Source organism: Ranitomeya variabilis, chromosome 3 (genome assembly GCF_051348905.1).
Source record: "Ranitomeya variabilis isolate aRanVar5 chromosome 3, aRanVar5.hap1, whole genome shotgun sequence".
Taxonomy (NCBI): domain Eukaryota; kingdom Metazoa; phylum Chordata; class Amphibia; order Anura; family Dendrobatidae; genus Ranitomeya; species Ranitomeya variabilis.
The window spans coordinates 180126278-180139459 of NC_135234.1; the positions used below are offsets into that span (position 1 = coordinate 180126278).

At 43.0% G+C, this 13182-nt stretch overlaps 1 protein-coding gene across 1 annotated transcript in view; it reads left to right on the plus strand.

Annotated features, from left to right (window-relative positions):
- The window catches only part of CTTNBP2NL (CTTNBP2 N-terminal like), a 94974-nt gene that overhangs the window by 34825 nt on the left and 46967 nt on the right, over window positions 1-13182 (plus strand). The gene's annotated exons all lie outside the window — the stretch shown is intronic.

The window sequence follows — 13182 nt, forward strand, 5'->3', positions numbered from 1 at the left end:
CATTAAAGGGAACCTGTCTTCTGGATTTACCTTTAGAAGCTATTGGGAAATCTTTATCAGACTCATAATACTCTTTAATAGCCCTAAATACTAAGTTTCTAACTTCCTCCATCCCCGAAAAGCTGCATTGATTGGCAGCACTCCCGGACTAGTCCGATAATCGCAGGCACAATTAATCTTCATTTTTAAACACTTACACTTAGCATGTAGGGCTAATATAAGCATCATGAAAGAGGGTATTAGAAGGCTGATAATCTTGTCTGGGTAAATCTTGATGACAGGTTGTTACCAGCAGCCCATCACCTGTGTATACTGGATGATGTGCTGACGAATGACAGCAGGCTTAATCCCAACAAGCATTTTGCTGGATTGTCAGGTGATTGACAGCTCGTTTACATAAGTGGATATTCACATTCCCAATTTTTAGTTGATCTAAATGGGCCTTTAACCTGGCCATTCACATTAGATAGCGGTGGTCCAAATTCACAGGGGTTGAGCATTCCTCTTCTCTACAAGAGGGTTGCTGCCACACCTCTTCGGCAGCGGCTTATCTCGCTGCCAAACACAAGAGTCGGCTGTTAAAATTCCAATGACCAGTTCCTTCTCTCCCCCGTCATGGGACAGTCAGATGCCACTATTCATATTGGGGCGGGTGCAAACGGCCGTATTATCGGTCCGAGTGCGATACGACAAAACATGAGATCAATGTTAGTCTGTGAGGCTGTGCACATGTCCGATCTTTATCCCTCGGACACAATCTGTCCTAGGAAAAAAATTGTTGCATATCTTAGTTTGATCCGATATTTGGATCGCGCTCGGCCATACAAGCCATCTGCACCTGCCCATAGATGGAAATCGACGGGTTCTGCAGACTTTGGTTTAGTATATATGGGGGCTTTTACTCTGCTCTGCCCTTGGAGCACACAGGAACTCTACTCCTAGTCCAGCGTTCACATATATAGACAAGTGAGATGGAAGAACAGCCTTTCAGTCAGCCACTCAAGTTTTATGTGCACCTTAAAGGGTATCTGTAACTACGTTTTCACTATGTAATCTGAGAGCAACATGGTGTAGGGACAGTGGCCTTGATTTCAGCAATGTGTCACTTTCTGGGCTGCTTGTCGTCCTTTTGATGAAATCCCTGTTTTCTCTGCTGCAGATCTACCAGTGCTGAGCTTTGTATAACTCCGCCCACACACACCACTGATTGGTAGATTTCTGTGTACACTGCACAGAGTTTCTAGAAATCTGCCAATCAATGGTGTGGGCGTGGTTACACTGAGCAGTTGATAGGAGGCACAAAACTCCTAGTGCTGGAGTGATGATCTCCTGACTAAACACTGACTTTATTGAAACTGAAACACCTAGCCTAGTAAGTGACACATCACTGGAATCAGACTCTCTTCCTCTACAACATGCTGTTCTCAGATTACACGACAAAAAGTGTTAAAAGATTTATTTTAAGACTGGGGCGACACTGCACATGTCACAAGGCCAAAGATTAGGGTACTGCTACATTTTACCATAATGCGAATGTATAGGGCCACATTGCAACCCTCAGTGTGCTGTGACCGTCACAATCAAATGATAAAAATTCTTGTTTGTCATTTATTTGTATTTTTTTTAATCTTTTCATAATTGCAATTTCCTCCAGAGATGGGATTCAGACTGAGCCTTGGACAGACTGTTAGGCATGCAGCATAAATACGGTATAAAACAAGCCTTGGGACACATAACCATACCATGAACTTAGAAATCAGCACTAATAAAAGGGGCCAAAATACCCTGGAGCAAGGATAAATTGTAGTTTTTCCCATGAAATAAGCTGTAAACCTGACAGCCCTCTGAAGTCGATTCATCAGGATCCATTAGAAAATCTATCAAATCTGTTCTGTATAAAAAGACAAAGCAGCGAGTTCATATTTGTGGCTGTTGTACACACAGGATTATGATGTTTCTGACCAGAAAATTAATTTTCAAGGCAGATTCTGTCTGGCTTTAATTATATGCCACTTTCTCACTTGTCATGCAGACGTCCTGTAACAAAGTGAAAGCCACTGTGCTGCTCCATTGTGTCTGACGAGTGTATGCATCTCTTTCCTGGGAATCCACAGAAAAGGAGAGGAGGAAAAGCTGGCTGACTCTCCTAAGCCGGTCTCAGGTGGTAGATGGTGTGAATGGGTAATGAGTCTATTCTGCATGCAGCTAATTGTGTTACCCATATGACTACCCATTAACACTGCACCCTAGGGGCTGTAACCCTGCATCTTCTCTTGTGTCCTGTATTGTACATTAGCCCTTACACTGGAGTACGTTGCTTATTTTACCTTTTATTGTGCCTTTGAGACAACAGTTGTAACTGATTAAACATTAAGCCTCTCTCGGGGTCAGGAATGTAGCCGCATTAATTCTGTAGCCTCGGGCTGTAGACTCCATTTACAAAAGATATTGGTGTCCTGTGTGCCTGCAGCCAGTGCTAAAGAGGAAGCGCAGATCAGGAGCTCGCTGACTGATCAGCTACAAGCTACCGTACATGTATATACTTGCATTAAATACTGCGGCTTAATATTTTCCAGAGTAAATGAAGGAAACCTATTTTCATCTTTGTGTTAAATAACAATTTTTTTTTTGTTTGTTTCTTAATCCGATTTTATCTTCATATTCTCAAATGCCCTGAAAATAACCCAGGATGGGTTCACGGCGTTGCTGCCTATCGCTGACTGTTCAGGGGATCCAGGGACAAAGGGTGTGTAGGGACAGTGACAGCTGGATATCCACCTCGGCAGCTGAGTTCTGCCATAACACAAATAAACTTGGATAATATATGTCTGATGTCAGCAAATCTTAGGTCAGCATACAATGTAAATTCTTTAAAGTTTTTAAAATCTCTACTTGTCCATGAAAGGGGGCAGACAGACGGCCATATTTCTTGTGCGAGGATCGCATCGCAATCCTCGGACTGACTGTGTGCTCTCCTGACCTGAGCGTGACAGCAGTCCGTGCACTGCGATGTGATCCTCGCATGAGAACTACAGCTGTCTGTCTGCGCCCTAGTGGACACGCCGTTGCTAGGATTATTAAAGTGGTTTTCTGGCCTTAGTGCAACTGCAGACTTGTAGCCTATGTGTCTGCAGACTTGTGAATCCTCACATGTACTTACACTGCATGTAGTGATGATGCTTCTGTGCCAGGAACGGCGGAGGCGTGAGAGCAAGTATGTGATTTGCATACATGCGGTCACATGCCGACTAGATGTATTGAGCTAGGGCCGCTTCCATCTGCGTGAGACAGTCTAGTCGGCATGTGGCCGAAAGTATGCAAATTGCTTACTTGCAGTCACATGACCACCCTCTCCGACATCGGAGAATCCTCACAGCATATGCAGTGCTCGCCGGGTGAGGATTCACAAGTCTGCAGTCATCTATAACTTTTGCAGAGCACTCCACTAGGTAGAGCACTTAGGCTCGGCCCACCCTATATCTGTGCCCATTGTCTGACATATGCTCTCAGGAGGTGTGATCCCGACAGGCATCTGTCCACCATAGGGACACACTGTAAATCAACTTATGCCACATTCTGTGGGTTTCTTTTCTTTACAGTAGCCCTCTGTATAGGAAAGTGACGTTTACTGTTCTTGTCTATACATTTAAACATTATTCAAGTACCAGCCAAACAGAAGTCAAAAGAATAGACTTTCAGCCCCCATCTAGTGAATGGGGGGCCTATGGCAAGTTACAATATGTGTCGGGTAAAGCAACCAGACACTCTGCAGCTGTCAAACGGTAGAGCTTTTTTATTGAAGGCTTTTCAAAAACTTGCATAACTTTGTATATAGGGAGCAAATGAAGAATAACTTCTGCACACGGCTTTCGCAATGCAAGTTCCCAATAAGTGGTTTCAGTTGACCATCATGAAACCTGTGATCAGTCACTTTGTACAAGTGTTTAACGTCCTAGATGGTTCACATGGTGTATGAAGACTGAATTCTCCCATTCATATTATGGTCACAATTCCTGGCATCATGTGTCTTCCCAGGTGCCGCGATGCAGACCCAGGCTCCTAACTGTAATAACCTTTTGCTTTTAAACCTGCTGTTAAGGGTAACTATCAAATCAAATTTTAGAGCATACTTGCAAGATAAGCCAAAAAATTGTTAGCGCAGTGTGTTCCACTTCTGGGTCTCGCATTCAGTTTGAGAACAAGGCTCCCTTCATTCATTTCCATAGAAGCTCCATAGATAGGCGAGCGCGCTTGCTTGGCTGCTTGTCACTCTCACTCCTGCTTACTGTAGGCACGGTGTTATAACGGGGAACTAAAAATTCCAGTTTTTAACCATTCCAGTTCATGAAACTTCTAAAAGTACAGCTCGCTCCTTTAGATTTCCTCTCCTGTTGGATTTTGTTAAGGGTTCATGCAGATACAATGGGCGAAGCACGGTTCTTCTCACCGTAAATTGCCATTGTTTTAATGAGCTTTTTCAGTGCTAGAATAGAGGGGGAAACAAGGCACTTTGTGGGAAAACTGTGTGGCTTTTTTTATGGATAAATAAATGGATTATTTATAGGATTTACTGTATGAGCAGATTCGACATTTGATATGTGCCGTCACTAATAGTTCACAGACCCATTAGGCTGTGTGCACACGTCGCTTTTTTGCTGAGCAGATTTGTCAGAAAACCTGTATAGTTCCTGATGCCAGCAAAGTTAATGCGACTCCTGAAGTGTCACATGCTGCTATTTGTGACTTGCAGATTTGGTGCAGATTCTGATCTGCAGCACGTCAATTCTTTCAGTGTTTTTGCAGCGTTTTTTCACCCTTTGGGTATTTTTCCACGAGGCATATTGCTTGAGTTTTTGCTGCGGATTGGACGCTGCATACAGCCGCAGTGTCCAGATGTTACAGCATAGTGGAGGGGATATTATGAAATCCCGTCTCCACTATGCGTGCAGGGCCACATCCGGACATGCAGCGCGTCTTTACCGACCGCAGCATGTCTATTTATCTTGCGGAGACACTCCATCTCCGCAAGATGAATAACCCGGTCTATGAATGCGATGCGGTGATTCTGCATGTTTTCCATGAACACATCCGGAATCGCTGCGCGTACAACAGAGGGCGGCACTTTGGGTGGAGCGGGGTAACCGCTGCGTCCAAAGCACTGCCAATACGCCCCATGGAAACATACCCTTTGACTATGGTGAATTCAGTGAAAAATGTTATAAAAGCACAGGTATAAAAATGATTGCAGATTTGCTAAGTTATTGTAGTGTTTTTGCTCCAAAGAACACAGGGGTGTAAATTAAAGAAAAAGGATGTAATATCATCAGGAGAAAGGGAAACTCTACCATTTTGTGTGAGTATGTGTTATATAAATATATATGCAAACAGCCACTTCTGGGTCGCGCTGTGCTGTGTGAGACCTGGCGCCTCTGCGGACTGTGGTTGTTACTCACGTCACCGCTGTTCAGCATCACAGAGTCCCGGAAGTGGCCGTTTGCAAAGCCTACGGTGCGTCAGAACAAGGCTCCAAAGGCTTTGTGCGTCAGAGTTTTGTACTACGTCGGACATGCCTTTTTTTTTATTTTTTAATTCTTTTTTTAACAGTGGTGAACGAGTGAAAATATTTTGGTTTTATTTCTCTGTGTATTGTGTGTATGATGTTCTCTGGTTTCCATTCACTGGACTATGGCAGACCTGCGTGGGATTTTTTTTATTACTGATTTAATAATGGGGCCTGTCTGAGAGTCACCTGTCTATTACTAACACTAGGGCTAGAAGCCGGCTGTGTTTTTAAACACTACACAGCTGACATCAACCCCAAGCACCATTACCCCGATTACCAACGTGCCAAAGCGATTGAGAAAAGCGAAGGCAAAGCCTCAGAATTCTCATGTGATGCTCCATATGTGGGGCAGCTGCAGGCTTGTATTTTTAAGCTGGGGAAAGACCAATAACCAGGGACCTTCCCAGCCTGATAATATCAGCACTCTGCTGTCTACTTTACATTTACTGGTTATAACAAAATGGGGGACCCCACGCTTTTTTCTTTATTTATTAATCGGTTTAATACATGTGCAGTGAGCTACACACAAGGCACTAATATGTTTTGGGTTTGTGAGATTACGTATTTGCCGGATATCTATATCTGTCTCTTTTATAAAATATATACCGTATATATTTTTTCCTCTTTCAACTAGTTTTATAAGCTACAAATAGCCATCATTGCTGAACAAAAATTAGCGTTTTGTCTGCTGCGTTTTTCATGCCAAGAAATACCAAGGGATGCAGAAGTGGTACAGAAATTTCTACTTCCAAATACTTATCGTGTGCAGATATATAGTATATGGTGCTGTTTACATGTCCGTATTTTGCAGACCCTGTATCCGCCATAAGAAAACAAAAAACCTACATCCGAGTCACTGATCAAAATCACTCATACAAGTGAAAATCCCAGGCTGCGCACCGATGCCATCATTGAATTGGGCAGGAGAATCTGATGACACTGACGGTGAATGCGGATGCATTCATCACTGCCGAATATCTGATCCAAAACACTGAGGAAAATCAGTCCATTTTTAGTGAAGCTCCTATTTTTCTTTCTATTTGAGGTTCAAGGTTCAGATTGTGTGTACTTTCCCGTACGTGTTGAATTGTCATTGCGCCTATGCCATTTTAGCGTGGTTTGTATGGATTCCAGATGTCTACATTCATGATGATTACCTTCTCTAAATTGGCCAAGTAATTTCTGTGGATGTGGTTGATCTAAGGGCCCATCAGTCTAGGCATTAATCAACAATGATGGCCTTTAATGTATCCAGGAGTTAATAAGTTAATTTATCCCAGGATATAAATCATCCATTTTTGATATTCATGTAGCTTCCATGTGAAGGATCCCCCTCCATGTAGTAACTGCACTAGACGTGTAACACTTTTTTTACCATGTGATTTTTGTATAAGGCCGGAGACACACTGGTGCGAGATACGGCCGAGTCTCGCTGGTTAAAAGCAAGCTGTGGCACCTGCACTCCGGAGCGGAGCGTGCAGCTGCATAGCAATACATGGAGCTGCACGCTCCGCTCCGGAGTGCCGGTGCCACAGCTTGCTTTTAACCAGCGAGACTCGGCCGTATCTCGCACCAGTGTGTCTCCGGCCTTACAAAGAGTCTTCAGAGTATTTTGAAGCAGTTTTTGATGTGGATTTTAACGCAATCTTGCTTAAAAACTCAGTGTGAACATACCTTAACACAGGATTTATTTTTTTTAAATGGAAGAGGTTAGTAACTTTATTGCAATTGTGCATATGGGTTGTTGGTTACTGCTGAGCCCTCCTTGCTCACCATGTACTTTGATGTCAATCCTCAGGAATAACCTACTTACCGTGACATAATAGTATGTTGTTAAAGACCCTGCATGTGAATCCAGCTGTACAGTGCCAGTATAAATTCGATGTCTGTGGTCTGTACAGCCGCGCTGTCTTCACCTATGTCACAAGCATGCACGCCTGGGTTCAGCCGCCCTTAAGTCTTATTACTGAGCGTTGCCTTACACATTAGATCAAACAAATTGACAAGGCAATTTAGTAGTAAATGAGTATAATGGAGCCGAGCTTTGATCTCACAGATTCCAACTTTGTATATTACAGTGGCTCACACCAAAACAAATTACATGATGATATTTTCTCCTGAAGTGCAAGTGAGCAGAGTACTCTGAGACTGTCCGCCCCGGTATACAATATACACACAATAAAACTGTGCCAGGAACATGACAAACATATCATATGCAGTTCATTTGGCTCACAAACTGCATTTGTTCTGGCTGCATCTTTAGAGTTTACTTTATTTTTTATCATTTTCCATTTGGATTGGTTTCCGCAACAACTTTTTGCAGCACTACTAATTTTATTTTTATCCATTTAGCTATAGCTGCAGTCCAAAACAATACAGTGAGTGGTCTGCAAGTAGATGGACTGCATAAATAGTGCTACAAAAAGTAGCCTTGTAGCCCAGATCTTAGTCCGTCATTTAGGCCGGGTGCACATGGTCAGTAATTGGCAGCGCTTTGGATACAGCACATGTCCACAGCGCTGCCGGCATTTGAATGCAGGTGATTCCGCATGTGTTCATTGACCCGTGCGAAATCACCGCGTCCAATACATTGTACGGGTGAAATTTATCTTGCGAAGGCTTGCGTCTCTGCAAGATAAATAGACATGCTGCGGTCTGGAAAGATGCGCCACATGTCCGTCTCCACAGCTGAGCCGCGGGCATCGGTGCACACATAGTGGGCATGGGATTTCTTGAAATCCCATCCACTATGCTGTAACATCTGGCTCCTGCGGATGTACGCAGCGTCCAGCTACAGCATTTACTGACCTTGGGAACGTACCCTTAAAGTTTCCCCCCAGTTATTGTTACAGGTGACGTACATTATGGCCGTTGTAAGAGACTTGTAGTAACAGTGTTTATTCAAAGGAATCTACTACCGTGTAAACCATAATGGCAATAGTCTAATAATGCAGGAGGAGATCTCCACTCTAGTCTATAGAGCAGTGGATTATAATAAGACGTTTACTACTTGATGGGTGACAGATTTCATTTTTTTTTTAAATGCTTTTTGATAAGCCTTCAAAAATATTACAGCAGAGGATATGTACAGGCTGATATGTAGCAACTTTAGTCTGTAAGAGTAGTGCATGACCTCTATGGCGAGGAAAGGCTATGTTCAACATATAGATGGGACTTACAGACGTGTTGTATGATAGTCAGTGGCATAGTCTGGTGTCAGTGCCCAGGGTATAACCCAGTAATAAAGCTCCCTTTAACCAAATAATGACTCCAAAATAAATGATCCCCCAAAAAGACTAATTCCAGGACATTACGTTTTAAATGATCAAAATTGGTAATTACGGCACTCTTGTGGATGGTGCCCAAGTAGGATCCTATCCCATGTCAATCTTGTAGAAAAATTGGCACTCAGGTAAATGTTGTAAGCATTCTGCCTGTAACCCTGTGCACACTTCAATTTGTCTGACTGATGAAGGTCATTGTAAGATCGAAACGTCTTCTTAATTTTGTGCGCAGGAAATCCAAAAATAAAGAAGACATTTCGGTCCTACAATGACCTTCGTAATTAAGACAGATTGCAGTGTGCACAGGGTTAGACTACCGTCTCACATAACGATTTACCAACGATCACGACCAGCGATACGACCTGGCCGTGATCGTTGGTAAGTGGTTGTGTGGTCGCTGCAGAATGATTACAACATTTACCTGAGTGCCAAGTTTTCTACAAGATTAATGTCTTGTAGGCCGTGAGTCTACTGCAGCCTGTGGTCTACAGGTTGGAGAGTGGTGGAGTGGGGAGCCTACCACAGGATCCAGCTGTATTGGCATCAGCGACTCTCACCCGGAGATCAGAGACGCTATTACCGAAGTGATGCCATTTCGACTTGCTTTATTCTTTGTGCTCTTAAGAATTGTGTATTCCAACCGCCTCTACGACGCTGATGACAGTTGTTATTGAAGGTTTTTATGTGGGTGAAAGCCTACTCTAAGAGAAAATAGCACTTATATGAAATGAATAAAAAATGTGTAATTATCGCTGTGCTTTCTATGTAGTAGAGCCTCATTATTGCTTGTATATTTTTAGGGTTAATGTTTACATGGGCAGATACAAAATCAGACAGAATTATCTGCAGTGTATTTGGCTAATATGGGGCTCATTGCATAGAAAAAAAAAGTCTGCATCTGAAATTGACCTGTAGTGTAGATCTTTAATCCGCAGCATGTCAAATTTACGCTGTGTATATGTATAACAGGCTTAATACTTTACAACCCTTAGGCTATGTGTACACGATGCGGATTTAGTGCGGATCTGCAGCGGATTTTTCCGTGCAGAAACGCTGCAGAACCGCACTGTGATTTACAGTACAGTTCAATGTAAATCAATGTGAAAAAAAAAAGCTGTGCAGCTGGTGTGGAAAAATCTGCACGGAAACGCTGCGGATTAAAAAGAAGTGCATGTCACTAATTTTTTGCGGATCTGCAGTGTTTCTGCACCCCTCCATTATAGAAATCTGCAGTGGTAAAAACCACAGAAAATCCGCACAAAATCCGCATCAATTCCGCATAAAAACCGCAGAAAATCCGCGGCAAATCTGCACCTGCGGTTTGTGCCAGGAGATGCAGATTTAGTGCTGAAAATTCTGCACCCCATTCCACAATGTGCACATAGCCTTAAGGTGAAATCCAAGGAAATCTGCATCAAGATCTGCAACAAATCAACATATCATGCATGCGGATTTTGCCATGGATTTCAATACAAGTTTGTCTTAAATCTGTTGAAAAATGTGTATGTGTGAAGTGAACATCCCCCCAAGTCTTCCACGTCTCCTTGCAGTTTGGTGATGCAAACATGTGTTGAGCTATAGTGCTGCTGGTGCCAAAGGAATTTTACTGAGTAATGAAATTGATCTTGGCAAGTGAGGCTCTTCGTGTAAGAAATAATTATTTTATAATGCGGCAATGTATTTTCCATCAGAGGGCTCATTAATGGGTGTAGATAATGGCAGGTGAGCATGGCAGCTTGGGATCACTGCAGGCATACAGGAAAGGCTGCTTATGCGTGTTTCTAGATTCAGAATCCATGAGAAAAAGCTTCCCTGTAAAATGAGGCATATATACAGTTAAAACCAGAAGTTCACATACACTAAATAAAAAGACACATATGCATGTTTTTCTCAATATCTGACATGAAATCAGAATTGACATTTCCCGTTTTAGGTCAGTTAGGATTACCATAATTATTAATATTTGGCAAATGTCAGAATAATGAGAGTGAGAGAATATTTTAAGGCATTTTTATTACCAACTGCAAAGTCAAAAGTTTACTTACTTTTCATTAGTATTTGGTACCATTGCCCTTAAACTGAATGACTTGGGTCAAACGTTTGGGATATCCTTCCACAAGCTTCTCACAATAGATAGTCAGAATTTGGGCCCATTCCTCCTGACAAAACTGGAGTAACTGATCCAGGCTTGTAGGTCGCCTTGCTCACACCTGCCTTTTCAGCTTTCCCATACATTTTCAATAGGATTGAGATCAGAGCTTTGTGATGGCCGCTCCAAAACACTGACTTTGTTATCCTTAAGCCACTTTGTTACCATTTTGGCAGTATGCTTCTGGTCATTGTCCATTTGGAAGACCCATTTCTGCCCAAGCTTTAACTTCTGGCTGATGTCTTGAGATGTGAGATGTTGTTTCAGTATTGCCACATAATCTTCTTTTCTCATGATGCCATCTATTTTGTGAAGTGCAAAAGTCCCTCCTGCAGCAAAACAACCCCACAACATGATGCTGCCACCCCCGTGTTTCGCAGTTGGGATGGTGTACTTGGGCTTCCAAGCGTCTCCTTTTTTCCACCAAACGTAACGATGGTCATTTTGCCCAAAAAGTTCAATTTTAGTTTCATCAGACCACAGAACATGTCTCCAAAATTTAAGGTCTTTGTTCCTGTGTTCATTTGCAAACATTAATCTGTCTTTTTTATGCTTATTCCTGGCAGAGTGGCCTTTCAACCCATGTTGATACAGTACTCGTTTCACTGTGAATATTGACACGATCTTACCAACTTCCGCCATATTCTTCACAAGGTCTTTTGCTTTTGTCCTTGATATGCACATGTCAGACCAAAACACGTTTACATCTGGGACACAGAACCCGTCTCCTTCCTGAACGTTATGATGGCTGGACATTCCCATCTTGTTTGTACTTGCGTATAATTATTTGTACAGATGAACAAGGCAACTTCAGGTATCTTGAAATTGTACCCAAGGGTGAGCCAGACTTGTGCAAGTCCACAATTCTCTTCTTGATATCTTGGCTGAGTTCTTGAGGCTTTCTCATGATGCTACACATAGAAGCAGTGTGTTTCAGGTGTGCATGAAAATACATCCATAGGTGTGTCTCTAATTAACTCAAGTGTTGCAAAAAAAAAAAAAAACTATCAGAAGCTTGCAAACACATGACCTCATCATATGGGCAGTCCAGAATTGTTTAAAGGCATAGTAATCTCAGTGTATGTAAACTTTTGACTTTGCAGTAAGTAACAAAAATGCCTTAAAACCTTCTCATTTTCCTGCGCTCTCTCTCTAAGGCCTTAAAGGATTACTCTATATAGTATGAAGGATAAATTCCTCATTTCTGTAGGTCCAGCCACTAGGTTCCCAGTGTTCCTGAGAGCTGGGCACCATGCTCTGCAGAGCCATTGCTTAAATGGCACAGAGCTGCATGTGCTGAACCTCTAATTCATTGTTGATGGAATTACTGGTAAAAAAGCAGACCAGCCACAGGTCTTCTGACCTGAACGTAACAGCCTCATATGTGCCAAAGTTAAGGTCAGGCAACTTGTGGCTTGTCGGCACATTATGGCCCATACTCTGACCATGCACATGAATTTGGCCTTACTTTGAGATGTCTAAGAGTTTATTCATTTTAAGGGCCGTTTGATATGCAGACATAGCATCAGGCTTTATATAAAACATGCACAGACAGTGGTGCACTAAATCGAAGCTCCTAAAATCCAATTACATGTGACATTAATAAAGCAATACTGAGGGGCAGACGTAAACCACAGGTGTAATATGTAAATCATTTTGCAACCTCCTCAGTAAGGCTAGTTTCATATTTGCGGACGAGGGCTTTGCGGAGGACTGCGTAGTTCCTCTGTTAAGTCCCGCCCACTGTCGCGCCTCTTCCTTCAGCTCCGCCTATGTCGGCATGCATCCTGCGTACTCTATCTTTAACATTGGGTATGCAGGCCACGCGGATGTATGCGGATGCCTCCGCATGCGTTGTTTTCACGCTGCACCGACTGCAGCAAAATGCAACATGTTGTGTTCGACACAAGTCAGCACAGCTTGAAAACGATGCATGCGGAGGCATCCGCATACATCCGCATGGCCTGCGTACCCAATGTTAAAGATAGGGTACGCAGGATGCGTGCCGACGTAGGCGGAGCTGAAGGAAGAGGCGCGACAGTGGGCGGGACTTAACAGAAGAACTACGCAGTCCTCCGCAAAGTCCTCGTCCGCAAATGTGAAACCAGCCTAAACCCACTCAATGGAGAATACTCTTGAACATAGAAGTGTCCTACAAAATGGCTGCCGCCCTTCCACCCCCCCCG